The sequence below is a fragment of the Podarcis raffonei genome, chromosome 9, assembly GCF_027172205.1.
Source record: "Podarcis raffonei isolate rPodRaf1 chromosome 9, rPodRaf1.pri, whole genome shotgun sequence".
NCBI classification, from domain to species: domain Eukaryota; kingdom Metazoa; phylum Chordata; class Lepidosauria; order Squamata; family Lacertidae; genus Podarcis; species Podarcis raffonei.
In genome coordinates this window covers 7,599,307-7,615,009 of record NC_070610.1, presented here as the reverse complement: position 1 = coordinate 7,615,009, position 15,703 = coordinate 7,599,307, and positions in this window count along the sequence as shown.

Here is a 15,703-nt window from a genome sequence, read left to right as displayed (position 1 = left end):
AGCTTTCAGCGGAGCATTTGCAAGCGTTTGGCACCATTTTTGAATGAATTGCCAAAAGTCAGATTTTTGCTGAAATTGTGACCCCGGGGCTTGGGGATTTTTTCAAAAAAAGTTTTTCCGCCCGTCAAGTTGCTGAGGGCTGATTTCTTCTCCTGTGATAAAAAGCCTTCTGTTTCGACTGCCAAAACTTTCAACGGAGCATTTGCAAGCGTTTGGCACCATTTTTGATTGAATTGCCAAAAGTCAGATTTTTGCTGAAATTGTGACCCCGCGGCTTGGGGATTTTTTCAAAAAATTATTTTCTGCCGGTTAAGTTGTTGAGGGCTGATTTCTTCTCCTGTGACAGAAAGCCTTCTGTTTCGACTTCCAAAGCTTTCAGGGGAGCACTTGCAAGCGTTTGGCACCATTTTTGAGTGAATTGCCGAAAGTCAGATTTTTGCTGAAATTGTGACCCCGGGGCTTAGGAATTTTTTCAAAAAATTATTTTCTGCCGGTTAAGTTGCTGAGGGCTGATTTCTTCTCCTGTGACAAAAAGCCTTCTGCTTCGACTGCCAAAGCTTTCAGCGGAGCTTTTGCAAGCGTTTGGCAACATTTCTGAGTGAATTGCCAAAAGTCAGATTTTTGCTGAAATTGTGACCCCGGGGCTTAGGGATTTTTTTAAAAAAAACATTTTCCGCCGGTCAAGTTGTTGAGGGCTGATTTCTTCTAATGTGACAAAAAGCCTTCTGCTTCGACTGCCAAAGCTTTCAGCGGAGCATTTGCAAGTGTTTGGCAACATTTATGAGTGAATTGCCAAAAGTCAGATTTTTGCTGAAATTGTGACCCCGGGGGTTAAGAATTTTTTCAAAAAAAAACATTTTCCGCCGGTCAAGTTGTTGAGGGCTGATTTCTTTTCCTGTGACAAAAAGCCTTCTGTTTCGACTGCCAAAGCTTCCAGGGGAGCGTTTGCAAGCGTTTGGCACCATTTATAATTGAATTGGCTAAAGTCAGATTTTTACTGAAATTGTGACCCCGGGGCTTAGGGATTTTTTCAAAAAATTATTTTCTGCCGGTTAAGTTGCTGAGGGCTGATTTCTTCTAATGTGACAAAAAGCCTTCTGCTTCGACTGCCAAAGCTTTCAGCGGAGCATTTGCAAGCGTTTGGCACCATTTCTGAGTGAATTGCCAAAAGTCAGATTTTTGCTGAAATTGTGACCCCGGGGCTTAGGGATTTTTTCAAAAAAAGTTTTTCCGCCGGTTAAGTTTCTGAGGGCTGATTTCTTTTCCTGTGACAAAAAGTCTTCTGTTTCGACTGCCAAAGCTTTCAGCGGAGCATTTGCAAGCGTTTGGCACCATTTCTGAGTGAATTGCCAAAAGTCAGATTTTTGCTGAAATTGTGACCCCGGGGCTTAGGGATTTTTTCAAAAAAAGTTTTTCCGCCGGTTAAGTTTCTGAGGGCTGATTTCTTTTCCTGTGACAAAAAGCCTTCTGTTTCGACTGCCAAAGCTTTCAGCGGAGCATTTGCAAGCATTTGGCACCATTTTTAATTGAATTGGCAAAAGTCAGATTTTTGCTGAAATTGTGACCCCGGGGCTTAGGGATTTTTTCAAAAAATTATTTTCTGCCGGTTAAGTTGCTGAGGGCTGATTTCTTCTCCTGTGACAAAAAGCCTTCTGCTTCGACTGCCAAAGCTTTCAGCGGAGCTTTTGCAAGCGTTTGGCACCATTTTTGAGTGAATTGCCAAAAGTCAGATTTTTGCTGAAATTGTGACCCCGGGGCTTAGGAATTGTTTCAAAAAATTATTTTCTGCCGGTTAAGTTGCTGAGGGCTGATTTCTTCCAATGTGACAAAAAGCCTTCTGCTTCGACTGCCAAAGCTTTCAGCGGAGCTTTTGCAAGCGTTTGGCAACATTTCTGAGTGAATTGCCAAAAGTCAGATTATTTATAAAATTGTGACCCCGGGGCTTACGGATTTTTTCAAAAAAATCTTTTTCTGCCGGTTAAGTTGTCGAGGGCTGATTTCGTATCCTGTGATAAAAAGCCTTCTGTTTCAACCGCCAAACCCTTCAGGAGAGAATTTGGAACCTTTTGGCACCATTTTTGAATGAATTGCCGAAAGTCAGACTTTTTATAAAATTGTGACCCCGGGGCTAAGGGATTTTTTCAAAAAAATCTTTCTCTGCCGGTTAAGTTGTCGAGGGCTGATTTCGTATCCTGTGATAAAAAGCCATATGTTTCGACCGCCAAACCTTTCAGGGGAGAATTTGGAACCTTTTGGCACCATTTTTGAGTGAGTTGCCGAAAGTCAGATTTTTTATGAAATTGTGACCCCGGGGGTTAAGAATTTTTTCAAAAAAAATCTTTTTCTGCCGGTTAAGTTTTTGAGGGTTGATTTCTTTTCCTGTGATAAAAAGCCTTCTGTTTCAACCGCCAAACCTTTCAGGGGAGAATTTGGAACATTTTGGAACAATTTTTGAGTGAATAGCCAAAAGTCAGATTTTTTATGCAATTGTGACCCCGGGACTTAGGATTTTTTCAAAAAAATCTTTTTCTGCCGGTTAAGTTGTCAAGGGCTGATTTCTTCTATTTCCATTCTCAAACCTTTCAGAGGATCATTTGCAACTGTCTGGAACCATTTTTGAGTGAATTGCCAAAAGTCAGATTTTTTATGAAATTGTGACCCCGGGGATTAGGATTTTTTCAAAAAAATCTTTTTCTGCCGGTTAAGTTGTTGAGGGCTGATTTCTTTTCCTGTGGTAAAAAGCCTTTTGTTTCAACCCCCAAACCTTTCAGGGAAGAATTTGGAACCTTTTGGCACAATTTTTGAGTGAGTTGCCTAAAGTCAGATTTTTTATGAAATTGTGACCCCGGGGCTTAGGATTTTTTCAAGAAAACCTTTTTCGGTCGGTTAAGTAGTTGAGGATTGATTTCTTCTCCTGTGATAAAAAGCCTTCTGTTTCAACCGCCAAACCTTTCAGGGGAGAATTTGGAACATTTTGGAACAATTTTTGAGTGAATAGCCAAAAGTCAGATTTTTTATGCAATTGTGACCCCGGGACTTAGGATTTTTTCTAAAAAATCTTTTTCTGCCGGTTAAGTTGTCAAGGGCTGATTTCTTCTATTTCCATTCCCAAACCTTTCAGAGGATCATTTCAAACTGTCTGGAACCATTTTTGAGTGAATTGCCAAAAGTCAGATTTTTTATAAAATTGTGACCCCGGGGCATAGGATTTTTTCAAAAAAATCTTTTTCTGCCGGTTAAGTTGTTGAGGGCTGATTTCTTTTCCTGTGATAAAAAGCCTTTTGTTTCAACCGCCAAACCTTTCAGGGGATCATTTGGAACCGTTTGGCACCATTTTTGAGTGAATTACCGAATGTCAGATTTTTTTATGAAATTGTGACCCCGGGGCTAAGGGATTTTTTCAAAAAAATCTTTTTCTGCCGGTTAAGTTGTCGAGGGCTGCTTTCTTCTATTTCTATTCCCAAACCTTTCAGAGGATCATTTGGAACCGTTTGGCACCATTTTTGAGTGAATTACCGAATGTCAGATTTTTTTATGAAATTGTGACCCCGGGGCTAAGGGATTTTTTCAAAAAAATCTTTTTCTGCCGGTTAAGTTGTCGAGGGCTGCTTTCTTCTATTTCTATTCCCAAACCTTTCAGAGGATCTTTTGCAACCGTCTGGCACCAATTTTGAGTGAATTGCCGAAAGTCAGATTTTTTATGAAATTGTGACCCCGGGGCTTTGGATTTTTTCAAAAAAATCTTTTTCTGCCGGTTAAGTTGTTGAGGGTTGATTTCTTTTCCTGTGATAAAAAGCCTTCTGTTTCGACCGCCAAACCTTTCAGGGGAGAATTTGGAACCTTTTGGCAAAATTTTTGAGTGAATTTCCAAAAGTCAGATTTTTTATGAAATTGTGACCCCGGGGCTTAGGATTTTTTCAAACAAATCTTTTTCTGCCGGTTAAGTTGTTGAGGGTTGATTTCTTTTCCTGTGATAAAAAGCCTTCTGTTTCAACCGCCAAACCTTTCAGGGGAGAATTTGGAACCTTTTGGCACAATTTTTGAGTGAATTGCCGAAATTCAGATTTTTTATGAAATTGTGAACCCGGGGCTTAGGATTTTTTCAAAAAAATCTTTTTCTACCGGTTAAGTTTTTCAGGGCTGATTTGTTCTATTTCCATTCCCAAACCTTTCAGAGGATCATTTGCAACCGTCTGGCACCATTTTTGAGTGAATTGCCGAAAGTCAGATTATTTATAAAATTGTGACCCCGGGGCTTAGGATTTTTTCAAAAAAATCTTTTTCTGCCGGTTAAGTTTTTGAGGGTTGATTTCCTTTCCTGTGATAAAAAGCCTTCTGTTTCAACCGCCAAACCTTTCAGGGGAGAATTTGGAACCTTTTGGCACAATTTTTGAGTGAATTGCCGAAAGTCAGATTTTTTATGAAATTGTGACCCCGGGGCTTAGGATTTTTTCAAAAAAATCTTTCTCTGCCGGTTAAGTTTTTGAGGGCTGATTTCTTCTATTTCCATTCCCAAAGCTTTCAGAGGATCATTTGCAACCGTCTGGCATCATTTTTGAGTGAATTGCCGAAACTCAGATTTTTTATGAAATTGTGACCCCGGGGCTTAGGATTTTTTCAAAAAAATCTTTTTCTGCCGGTTAAGTTGTTGAGGGCTGATTTCTTTTCCTGTGATAAAAAGCCTTCTGTTTCAACCGCCAAACCTTTCAGGGGAGAATTTGGAACCTTTCGGCCCAATTTTTGAGTGAGTTGCCAAAAGTCAGATTTTTTATGAAATTGTGACCCCGGGGCTTAGGATTTTTTCAAGAAAACCTTTTTCGGTCGGTTAAGTAGTTGAGGATTGATTTCTTTTCCTGTGATAAAAAGCCTTGTGTTTTAACCGCCAAACCTTTCAGGGGAGAATTTGGAACCTTTTGGCACAATGTTTGAGTGAATTGCCAAAAGTCAGATTTTATATGAAATTGTGACCCCGGGGCTTAGGATTTTTTCAAAAAAATCTTTTTCTGCCGGTTAAGTTGTCGAGGGCTGATTTCTTCTATTTCTATTCCCAAACCTTTCAGAGGATCATTTGCAACCGTCTGGCACCATTTTTGAGTGAATTGCCGAAAGTCAGATTTTTTATGAAATTGTGACCCCGGGGCTTTGGATTTTTTCAAGAAAATCTTTTTCTGCCGGTTAAGTTGTTGAGGGCTGATTTGTGTTCCTGTGATAAAAAGCCTTCTGTTTCAACCGCCAAACCTTTCAGGGGAGAATTTGGAACCTTTTGGCACAATTTTTGAGTGAATTGCCAAAAGTCAGATTTTTTATGAAATTGTGACCCCGGGGCTTAAGATTTTTTCAAAAAAATATTTTTCTGCCGGTTAAATTTTTAAGGGCTGATTTCTTCTATTTCCATTCCCAAACCTTTCAGAGGATCATTTGCAACCGTCTGGCACCATTTTTGAGTGAATTGCCGAAAGTCAGATTTTTTATGAAATTGTGAACCCGGGGCTTAGGATTTTTTTCAAAAAAATCTTTCTCTGCCGGTTAAGTTGTCAACGGCTGATTTCGTGTCCTGTGATAAAAAGCCATCTGTTTCGACCGCCAAACCTTTCAGGGGAGAATTGGGATCCTTTTGGCACAATTTTTGAGTGAATTGCCAAAAGTCAGATTTTTTATGAAATTGTGACCCCGGGGCTTAGGATTTTTTTCAAAAAAATCTTTTTCTGCCGGTTAAGTTTTTGAGTGTTGATTTCTTTTCCTGTGATAAAAAGCCTTCTGTTTCAACCGCCAAACCTTTCAGGGGATCATTTGGAACCGTTTGGCACAATTTTTGAGTGAATTGCCAAAAGTCAGATTTTTTATGAAATTGTGACCCGGGGATTAGGATTTTTTCAAAAAAATCTTTTTCTGCCGGTTAAGTTGTTGAGGGCTGATTTCTTCTATTTCCATTCCCAAACCTTTCAGAGGATCATTTGCAACCGTCTGGCACCATTTTTGAGTGAATTGCCGAAAGTCAGATTTTTTATGAAATTGTGACCCCGGGGCTTAGGATTTTTTCAAAAAAATCTTTTTCTGCCGGTTAAGTTGTTGAGGGCTGATTTCTTTTCCTGTGATAAAAAGACTTATGTTTCAACCGCCAAACCTTTCATGGGAGAATTTGGAACCTTTTGGCACAATTTTTGAGTGAATTGCCAAAAGTCAGATTTTTTATGAAATTGTGACCCCGGGGCTTAGGATTTTTTCAAAAAAATCTTTTTCTACCAGTTAAGTTGTTGAGGGTTGATTTCCTTTCCTGTGATAAAAAGCCTTCTGTTTCAACCGCCAAACCTTTCAGGGGAGAATTTGGAACCTTTTGGCACAATTTTTGAGTGAATTGCCAAAAGTCAGATTTTTTATGAAATTGTGACCCCGGGGCTTAAGATTTTTTCAAAAACATATTTTTCTGCCGGTTAAGTTTTTGAGTGCTGATTTCTTCTATTTCCATTCCCAAACCTTTCAGAGGATCATTTGCAACCGTCTGGCACCATTTTTGAGTGAATTGCCGAAAGTCAGATTTTTTATGAAATTGTGACCCTGGGGCTTAGGATTTTTTCAAAAAAATCTTTTTCTGCCGGTTAAGTTGTCGAGGGTTGATTTCTTTTCCTGTGATAAAAAGGCATCTGTTTCGACCGCCAAACCTTTCAGGGGATCATTTGGAACCGTTTGGCACAATTTTTGAGTGAATTGCCAAAAGTAAGGTTTTTTATGAAATTGTGACCCCGGGGCTTAGGATTTTTTCAAAAAAATCTTTTTCTGCCGGTTAAGTTGTCGAGGGCTGATTTCTTCTATTTCCATTCCCAAACCTTTCAGAGGATCATTTGCAACCGTCTGGCACCATTTTTGAGTGAATTGCCGAAAGTCATATTTTTTATGAAATTGTGACCCCGGGGCTTAGGATTTTTTCAAAAAAATGTTTTTCTGCCGGTTAAGTTGTCGAGGGCTGATTTCTTTTCCTGTGGTAAAAAGCCTTTTGTTTCAACCGCCAAACCTTTCAGGGGAGAATTTCGAACCTTTTGGCACAATTTTTGAGTGAATTGCCGAAAGTCAGATTTTTTATGAAATTGTGACCCCGGGGCTTAGGATTTTTTCAAAAAAATCTTTTTCTGCCGGTTAAGTTTTTGAGAGTTGATTTCTTTTCCTGTGATAAAAAGCCTTCTGTTTCAACCGCCAAACCTTTCAGGGGAGAATTTGGAACATTTTGGAACAATTTTTGAGTGAATAGCCAAAAGTCAGATTTTTTATGCAATTGTGACCCCGGGGCTTAGGATTTTTTCAAAAAAATCTTTTTCTGACGGTTAAGTTGTTGAGGGTTGATTTCTTTTCCCGTGATAAAAAGCCTTCTGTTTCAACCACCAAACCTTTCGGGGGAGAATTTGGAACCTTTTGGCACAATTTTTGAGTGAATTGCCGAAAGTCAGATTTTTTATGTAATTGTGACCCCGGGGCTTAGGATTTTTTCAAAAACATCTTTTTCTGCCGGTTAAGTTGTTGAGGGCTGATTTCTTTTACTGTGATAAAAAGCCTTCTGTTTCAACCGCCAAACCTTTCAGGGGATCATTTGGAACTGTTTGTCACAATTTTTGTGTGAATGGCCAAAAGTCAGATTTTTTATGAAATTGTGAACCCGGGACTTAGGATTTTTTCAAAAAAATCTTTTTCTACCGGTTAAGTTTTTGAGGGCTGATTTGTTCTATTTCCATTCCCAAACCTTTCAGAGGATCATTTGCAACTATCTGGAACCATTTTTGAGTGAATTGCCAAAAGTCAGATTTTTTATGAAATTGTGACCCCGGGGCTTAGGATTTTTTCAAAAAAATATTTTTCTGCCGGTTAAGTTGTTGAGGGCTGATTTCTTTTACTGTGATAAAAAGCCTTCTGTTTCAACCGCCAAACCTTTCAGGGGATCATTTGGAACCGTTTGGCACCATTTTTGAGTGAATTGCCGAAAATCAGATTATTTATAAAATTGTGACCCTGGGGCTTAGGGATTTTTTCAAAAAAATCTATTTCTGCCGGTTAAGTTGTTGAGGGCTGATTTCTTTTCCTGTGATAAAAAGCCTTCTGTTTCAACCGCCAAACCGTTCAGGGGAGATTTTGGAACCGTTTGGCACCATTTTTGAGTGAATTGCCAAAAGTCAGATTTTTTATGAAATTGTGACCCCGGGGCTTTGGATTTTTCTCAAAAAAATCTTTTTCTGCCGGTTAAGTTTTTGAGGGTTGATTTCTTTTCCTGTGATAAAAAGCCTTCTGTTTCAACCGCCAAACCTTTCAGGGGAGAATTTGGAACATTTTGGAACAATTTTTGAGTGAATAGCCAAAAGTCAGATTTTTTATGCAATTGTGACCCCGGGACTTAGGATTTTTTCAAAAAAATCTTTTTCTGCCGGTTAAGTTGTCGAGGGCTGATTTCTTCTATTTCCATTCCCAAACCTTTCAGAGGATCATTTGCAACTGTCTGGAACCATTTTTGAGTGAATTGCCGAAAGTCAGATTTTTTATGAAATTGTGACCCCTGGGCTTAGGATTTTTTCAAAAAAATCTTTTTCTTCCAGTTAAATTGTTGAGGGTTGATTTCCTTTCCTGTGATAAAAAGCCTTCTATTTCAACCGCCAAACCTTTCAGGGGAGAATTTGGAACCTTTTGGCTCAATTTTTGAGTGAATTGCCAAAAGTCAGATTTTTTATGAAATTGTGACCCCGGGGCTTAAGATTTTTTCAAAAACATATTTTTCTGCCGGTTAAGTTTTTGAGGGCTGATTTCTTCGATTTCCGTTCCCAAACCTTTCAGAGGATCATTTGCAACCGTCTGGCACCATTTTTGAGCGAATTGCCGAAAGTCAGATTTTTTATGAAATTGTGACCCTGGGGCTTAGGATTTTTTCAAAAAAATCTTTTTCTGCCGGTTAAGTTGTTGAGGGTTGATTTCTTTTCCTGTGATAAAAAGCCTTCTGTTTCGACGGCCAAACCTTTCAGGGGATCATTTGGAACCGTTTGGCACAATTTTTGAGTGAATTGCCAAAAGTAAGATTTTTTATGAAATTGTGACCCCGGGGATTAGGATTTTTTCAAAAAAATCTTTTTCTGCCGGTTAACTTGTCGAGGGCTGATTTCTTCTATTTCCATTCCCAAACCTTTCAGAGGATCATTTGCAACCGTCTGGCACCATTTTTGAGTGAATTGCCGAAAGTCAGATTTTTTATGAAATTGTGACCCCGGGGCTTAGGATTTTTTCAAAAAAATCTTTTTCTGCCGGTTAAGTTGTTGAGGGTTGATTTCCTTTCCTGTGATAAAAAGCCTTCTGTTTCAACCGCCAAACCTTTCAGGGGAGAATTTGGAACCTTTTGGCACAATTTTTGAGTGAATTGCCAAAAGTCAGATTTTTTATGAAATTGTGACCCCGGGGCTTAGGATTTTTTCAAAAAAATCTTTTTCTACCGGTTAAGTTGTCGAGGGCTGATTTCATGTCCTGTGATAAAAAGCCTTTTGTTTCAACCGCCAAACTTTTCAGGGGAGAATTTGGAACCTTTTGGCACAATTTTTGAGTGAATTGCCAAAAGTCAGATTTTTTATGAAATTGTGACCCCGGGGCTTAAGATTTTTTCAAAAACATATTTTTCTGCCGGTTAAGTTTTTGAGGGCTGATTTCTTCTATTTCCGTTCCCAAACCTTTCAGAGGATCATTTGCAACCGTCTGGCACCATTTTTGAGTGAATTGCCGAAAGTCAGATTTTTTATGAAATTGTGACCCTGGGGCTTAGGATTTTTTCAAAAAAATCTTTTTCTGCCGGTTAACTTGTTCAGGGTTGATTTCTTTTCCTGTGATAAAAAGCCTTCTGTTTCAACCGCCAAACCGTTCAGGGGAGAATTTGGAACCTTTTGGCACAATTTTTGAGTGAATTGCCGAAAGTCAGATTTTTTATGAAATTGTGACCCCGGGGCTTAGGATTTTTTCAAAAAAATGTTTTTCTGCCGGTTAAGTTGTTGAGGGCTGATTTCTTTTCCTGTGGTAAAAAGCCTTTTGTTTCAACCGCCAAACCTTTCAGGGGAGAATTTGGAACCTTTTGGCACAATTTTTGAGTGAATTGCCGAAAGTCAGATTTTTTATGAAATTGTGACCCCGGGGCTTAGGATTTTTTCAAAAAAATCTTTTTCTACCGGTTAAGGTTTTGAGGGCTGATTTGTTCTATTTCCATTCCCAAACCTTTCAGAGGATCATTTGCAACCGTCTGGCACCATTTTTGAGTGAATTGCCGAAAGTCAGATTATTTATAAAATTGTGACCCCGGGGCTTAGGATTTTTTCAAAAAAATCTTTTTCTGCCAGTTAAGTTTTTGAGGGTTGATTTCCTTTCCTGTGATAAAAAGCCTTCTGTTTCAACCGCCAAACCTTTCAGGGGATCATTTGGAACCGTTTGGCACCATTTTTGAGTGAATTGCCGAAAATCAGATTATTTATAAAATTGTGACCCTGGGGCTTAGGGATTTTTTCAAAAAAATCTTTTTCTGCCGGTTAAGTTTTTGAGGGTTGATTACTTTTCCTGTGATAAAAAGCCTTCTGTTTCAACCACCAAACCTTTCGGGGGAGAATTTGGAACCTTTTGGCACAATTTTTGAGTGAATGGCCGAAAGTCAGATTTTTTATGAAATTGTGACCCCGGGGCTTAGGATTTTTTCAAAAAAATCTTTTTCTGCCGGTTAAGTTGTTGAGGGTTGATTTCTTTTCCTGTGATAAAAAGCCTTCTGTTTCAACCGCCACACCTTTCAGGGGATCATTGGGAACCGTTTGGCACAATTTTGAGTGAATGGCCAAAAGTCAGATTTTTTATGAAATTGTGAACCCTGGGCTTAGGATTTTTTCAAAAAAATCTTTTTCTACCGGTTAAGTTTTTGAGGGCTGATTTGTTCTATTTCCATTCCCAAACCTTTCAGAGGATCATTTGCAACCGTCTGGCACCATTTTTGAGTGAATTGCCGAAAGTCAGATTTTTTATGAAATTGTGACCTCGGGGCTTAAGATTTTTTCAAAAAAATATTTTTCTGCCGGTTAAATTTTTAAGGGCTGATTTCTTCTATTTCCATTCCCAAACCTTTCAGAGGATCATTTGCAACCGTCTGGCACCATTTTTGAGTGAATTGCCAAAAGTCAGATTTTTTATGGAATTGTGACCCCGGGGCTTAGGATTTTTTCAAAAAAATCTTTTTCTACCGGTTAAGTTGTCGAGGGCTGATTTCATGTCCTGTGATAAAAAGCCTTTTGTTTCAACCGCCAAACTTTTCAGGGGAGAATTTGGAACCTTTTGGCACAATTTTTGAGTGAATTGCCAAAAGTCAGATTTTTTATGAAATTGTGACCCCGGGGCTTAAGATTTTTTCAAAAACATATTTTTCTGCCGGTTAAGTTTTTGAGGGCTGATTTCTTCTATTTCCGTTCCCAAACCTTTCAGAGGATCATTTGCAACCGTCTGGCACCATTTTTGAGTGAATTGCCGAAAGTCAGATTTTTTATGAAATTGTGACCCTGGGGCTTAGGATTTTTTCAAAAAAATCTTTTTCTGCCGGTTAACTTGTTCAGGGTTGATTTCTTTTCCTGTGATAAAAAGCCTTCTGTTTCAACCGCCAAACCGTTCAGGGGAGAATTTGGAACCTTTTGGCACAATTTTTGAGTGAATTGCCGAAAGTCAGATTTTTTATGAAATTGTGACCCCGGGGCTTAGGATTTTTTCAAAAAAATCTTTTTCTGCCGGTTAAGTTGTTGAGGGCTGATTTCTTTTCCTGTGGTAAAAAGCATTTTGTTTCAACCGCCAAACCTTTCAGGGGAGAATTTCGAACCTTTTGGCACAATTTTTGAGTGAATTGCCGAAAGTCAGATTTTTTATGAAATTGTGACCCCGGGGCTTAGGATTTTTTCAAAAAAATCTTTTTTTGCCGGTTAAGTTTTTGAGGGTTGATTTCTTTTCCTGTGATAAAAAGCCTTCTGTTTCAACCGCCAAACCTTTCAGGGGAGAATTTGGAACATTTTGGAACAATTTTTGAGTGAATTGCCAAAAGTCAGATTTTTTATGAAATTGTGACCCCGGGGCTTAGGATTTTTTCAAAAAAATCTTTTTTTGCCGGTTAAGTTGTTGAGGGTTGATTTCTTTTCCTGTGATAAAAAGCCCTCTGTTTCAACCGCCACACCTTTCAGGGGATCATTGGGAACCGTTTGGCACAATTTTGAGTGAATGGCCAAAAGTCAGATTTTTTATGAAATTGTGAACCCGGGGCTTAGGATTTTTTCAAAAAAATCTTTTTCTACCGGTTAAGTTTTTGAGGGCTGATTTGTTCTATTTCCATTCCCAAACCTTTCAGAGGATCATTTGCAACCGTCTGGCACCATTTTTGAGTGAATTGCCGAAAGTCAGATTATTTATAAAATTGTGACACCGGGGCTTAGGATTTTTTCAAAAAAATCTTTTTCTGCCAGTTAAGTTTTTGAGGGTTGATTTCCTTTCCTGTGATAAAAAGCCTTCTGTTTCAACCGCCAAACCTTTCAGGGGAGAATTTGGAACCTTTTGGCACAATTTTTGAGTGAATTGCCGAAAGTCAGATTTTTTATGAAATTGTGACCCCGGGGCTTAGGATTTTTTCAAAAAAATATTTTTCTGCCGGTTAAGTTGTTGAGGGCTGATTTCTTTTACTGTGATAAAAAGCCTTCTGTTTCAACCGCCAAACCTTTCAGGGGATCATTTGGAACCGTTTGGCACCATTTTTGAGTGAATTGCCGAAAATCAGATTATTTATAAAATTGTGACCCTGGGGCTTAGGGATTTTTTGAAAAAAATCTATTTCTGCCAGTTAAGTTTTTGAGGGCTGATTTCTTTTCCTGTGATAAAAAGCCTTCTGTTTCAACCGCCAAACCGTTCAGGGGAGAATTTGGAACCGTTTGGCACAATTTTTGAGTGAATTGCCGAAAGTCAGATTTTTTATGAAATTGTGACCCCGGGGCTTAGGATTTTTTCAAAAAAATCTTTTTCTGCCGGTTAAGTTTTTGAGGGTTGATTTCTTTTCCTGTGATAAAAAGCCTTCTGTTTCAACCACCAAACCTTTCGGGGGAGAATTTGGAACCTTTTGGCACAATTTTTGAGTGAATGGCCGAAAGTCAGATTTTTTATGAAATTGTGACCCCGGGGCTTAGGATTTTTTCAAAAAAATCTTTTTCTGCCGGTTAAGTTGTTGAGGGTTGATTTCTTTTCCTGTGATAAAAAGCCTTCTGTTTCAACCGCCACACCTTTCAGGGGATCATTGGGAACCGTTTGGCACAATTTTGAGTGAATGGCCAAAAGTCAGATTTTTTATGAAATTGTGAACCCGGGGCTTAGGATTTTTTCAAAAAAATCTTTTTCTACCGGTTAAGTTTTTGAGGGCTGATTTGTTCTATTTCCATTCCCAAACCTTTCAGAGGATCATTTGCAACCGTCTGGCACCATTTTTGAGTGAATTGCCGAAAGTCAGATTTTTTATGAAATTGTGACCTCGGGGCTTAAGATTTTTTCAAAAAAATATTTTTCTGCCGGTTAAATTTTAAAGGGCTGATTTCTTCTATTTCCATTCCCAAACCTTTCAGAGGATCATTTGCAACCGTCTGGCACCATTTTTGAGTGAATTGCCGAAAGTCAGATTTTTTATGAAATTGTGACCTCGGGGCTTAGGATTTTTTCAAAAAAATCTTTTTCCGCCGGTTAAGTTGTTGAGGGTTGATTTCTTTTCCTGTGATAAAAAGCCTTCTGTTTCAACCGCCAAACCTTTCAGGGGATCATTTGGAACCGTTTGGCACCATTTTTGAGTGAATTGCCGAAAGTCAGATTTTTTATGAAATTGTGAACCCGGGGCTAAGGGATTTTTTCAAAAAAATCTTTCTCTGCCGGTTAAGTTGTCGAGGGCTGATTTCGTGTCCTGTGATAAAAAGACATATGTTTCGACCGCCAAACCTTTCAGGGGGGAATTTGGAACCTTTTGGCACCATTTTTGAGTGAATTGCCAAAAGTCAGATTTTTTATGAAATTGTGACCCCGGGGCTTAAGATTTTTTCAAAAAAATATTTTTCTGCCGGTTAAATTTTTAAGGGCTGATTTCTTCTATTTCCATTCCCAAACCTTTCAGAGGATCATTTGCAACCGTCTGGCACCATTTTTGAGTGAATTGCCGAAAGTCAGATTTTTTATGAAATTGTGACCTCGGGGCTTAGGATTTTTTCAAAAAAATCTTTTTCCGCCGGTTAAGTTGTTGAGGGTTGATTTCTTTTCCTGTCATAAAAAGCCTTCTGTTTCGACCGCCAAACCTTTCAGGGGATCATTTGGAACCGTTTGGCACAATTTTTGAGTGAATTGCCAAAAGTCAGATTTTTTATGAAATTGTGACCCCGGGATTAGGATTTTTTCAAAAAAATCTTTTTCTGCCGGTTAAGTTGTTGAGGGCTGATTTCGTTTCCTGTGATAAAAAGCCTTTTGTTTCAACCGCCAAACCTTTCAGGGGAGAATTTGGAACCTCTTGGCACAATTTTTGAGTGAATTGCCAAAAGTCAGATTTTTTATGAAATTGTGACCCCGGGGCTTAAGATTTTTTCAAAAACATATTTTTCTGCCGGTTAAGTTTTTGAGGGCTGATTTCTTCTATTTCCGTTCCCAAACCTTTCAGAGGATCATTTGCAACCGTCTGGCACCGTTTTTGAGTGAATTGCCGAAAGTCAGATTTTTTATGAAATTGTGACCCTGGGGCTTAGGATTTTTTCAAAAAAATCTTTTTCTGCCGGTTAACTTGTTCAGGGTTGATTTCTTTTCCTGTGATAAAAAGCCATCTTTTTCGACCGCCAAACCTTTCAGGGGATCATTTGGAACCGTTTGGCACAATTTTTGAGTGAATTGCCAAAAGTAAGATTTTTTATGAAATTGTGACCCCAGGGCTTAGGGATTTTTTCAAAAAAATCTTTTTCTGCCGGTTAAGTTTTTGAGGGCTGATTTCTTCTATTTCCATTCCCAAAGCTTTCAGAGGATCATTTGCAACCGTCTGGCATCATTTTTGAGTGAATTGCCGAAAGTCAGATTTTTTATGAAATTGTGACCCCGGGGCTTAGGATTTTTTCAAAAAAATCTTTTTCTGCCGGTTAAGTTGTTGAGGGCTGATTTCTTTTCCTGTGATAAAAAGCCTTTTGTTTCAACCGCCAAACCTTTCAGGGGAGAATTTGGAACCTTTCGGCACAATTTTTGAGTGAGTTGCCAAAAGTCAGATTTTTTATGAAATTGTGACCCCGGGGCTTAGGATTTTTTCACAAAAACCTTTTTCTGTCGGTTAAGTAATTGAGGATTGATTTCTTTTCCTGTGATAAAAAGCCTTCTGTTTTAACCGCCAAACCTTTCAGGGGATCATTTGGAACCGTTTGGCACAATTTTTGAGTGAATTGCCAAAAGTCAGATTTTTTATGAAATTGTGACCCCGGGGATTAGGATTTTTTCAAAAAAATCTTTTTCTACCGGTTAAGTTGTTGAGGGCTGATTTCTTTTCCTGTGATAAAAAGCCTTCTGTTTCAACCGCCAAACCTTTCAGGGGAGAATTTGGAACCTTTCGGCACAATTTTTGAGTGAATTGCCGAAAGTCAGATTTTTTATGAAATTGTGACCCCGGGGCATAGGATTTTTTCAAAAAAATCTT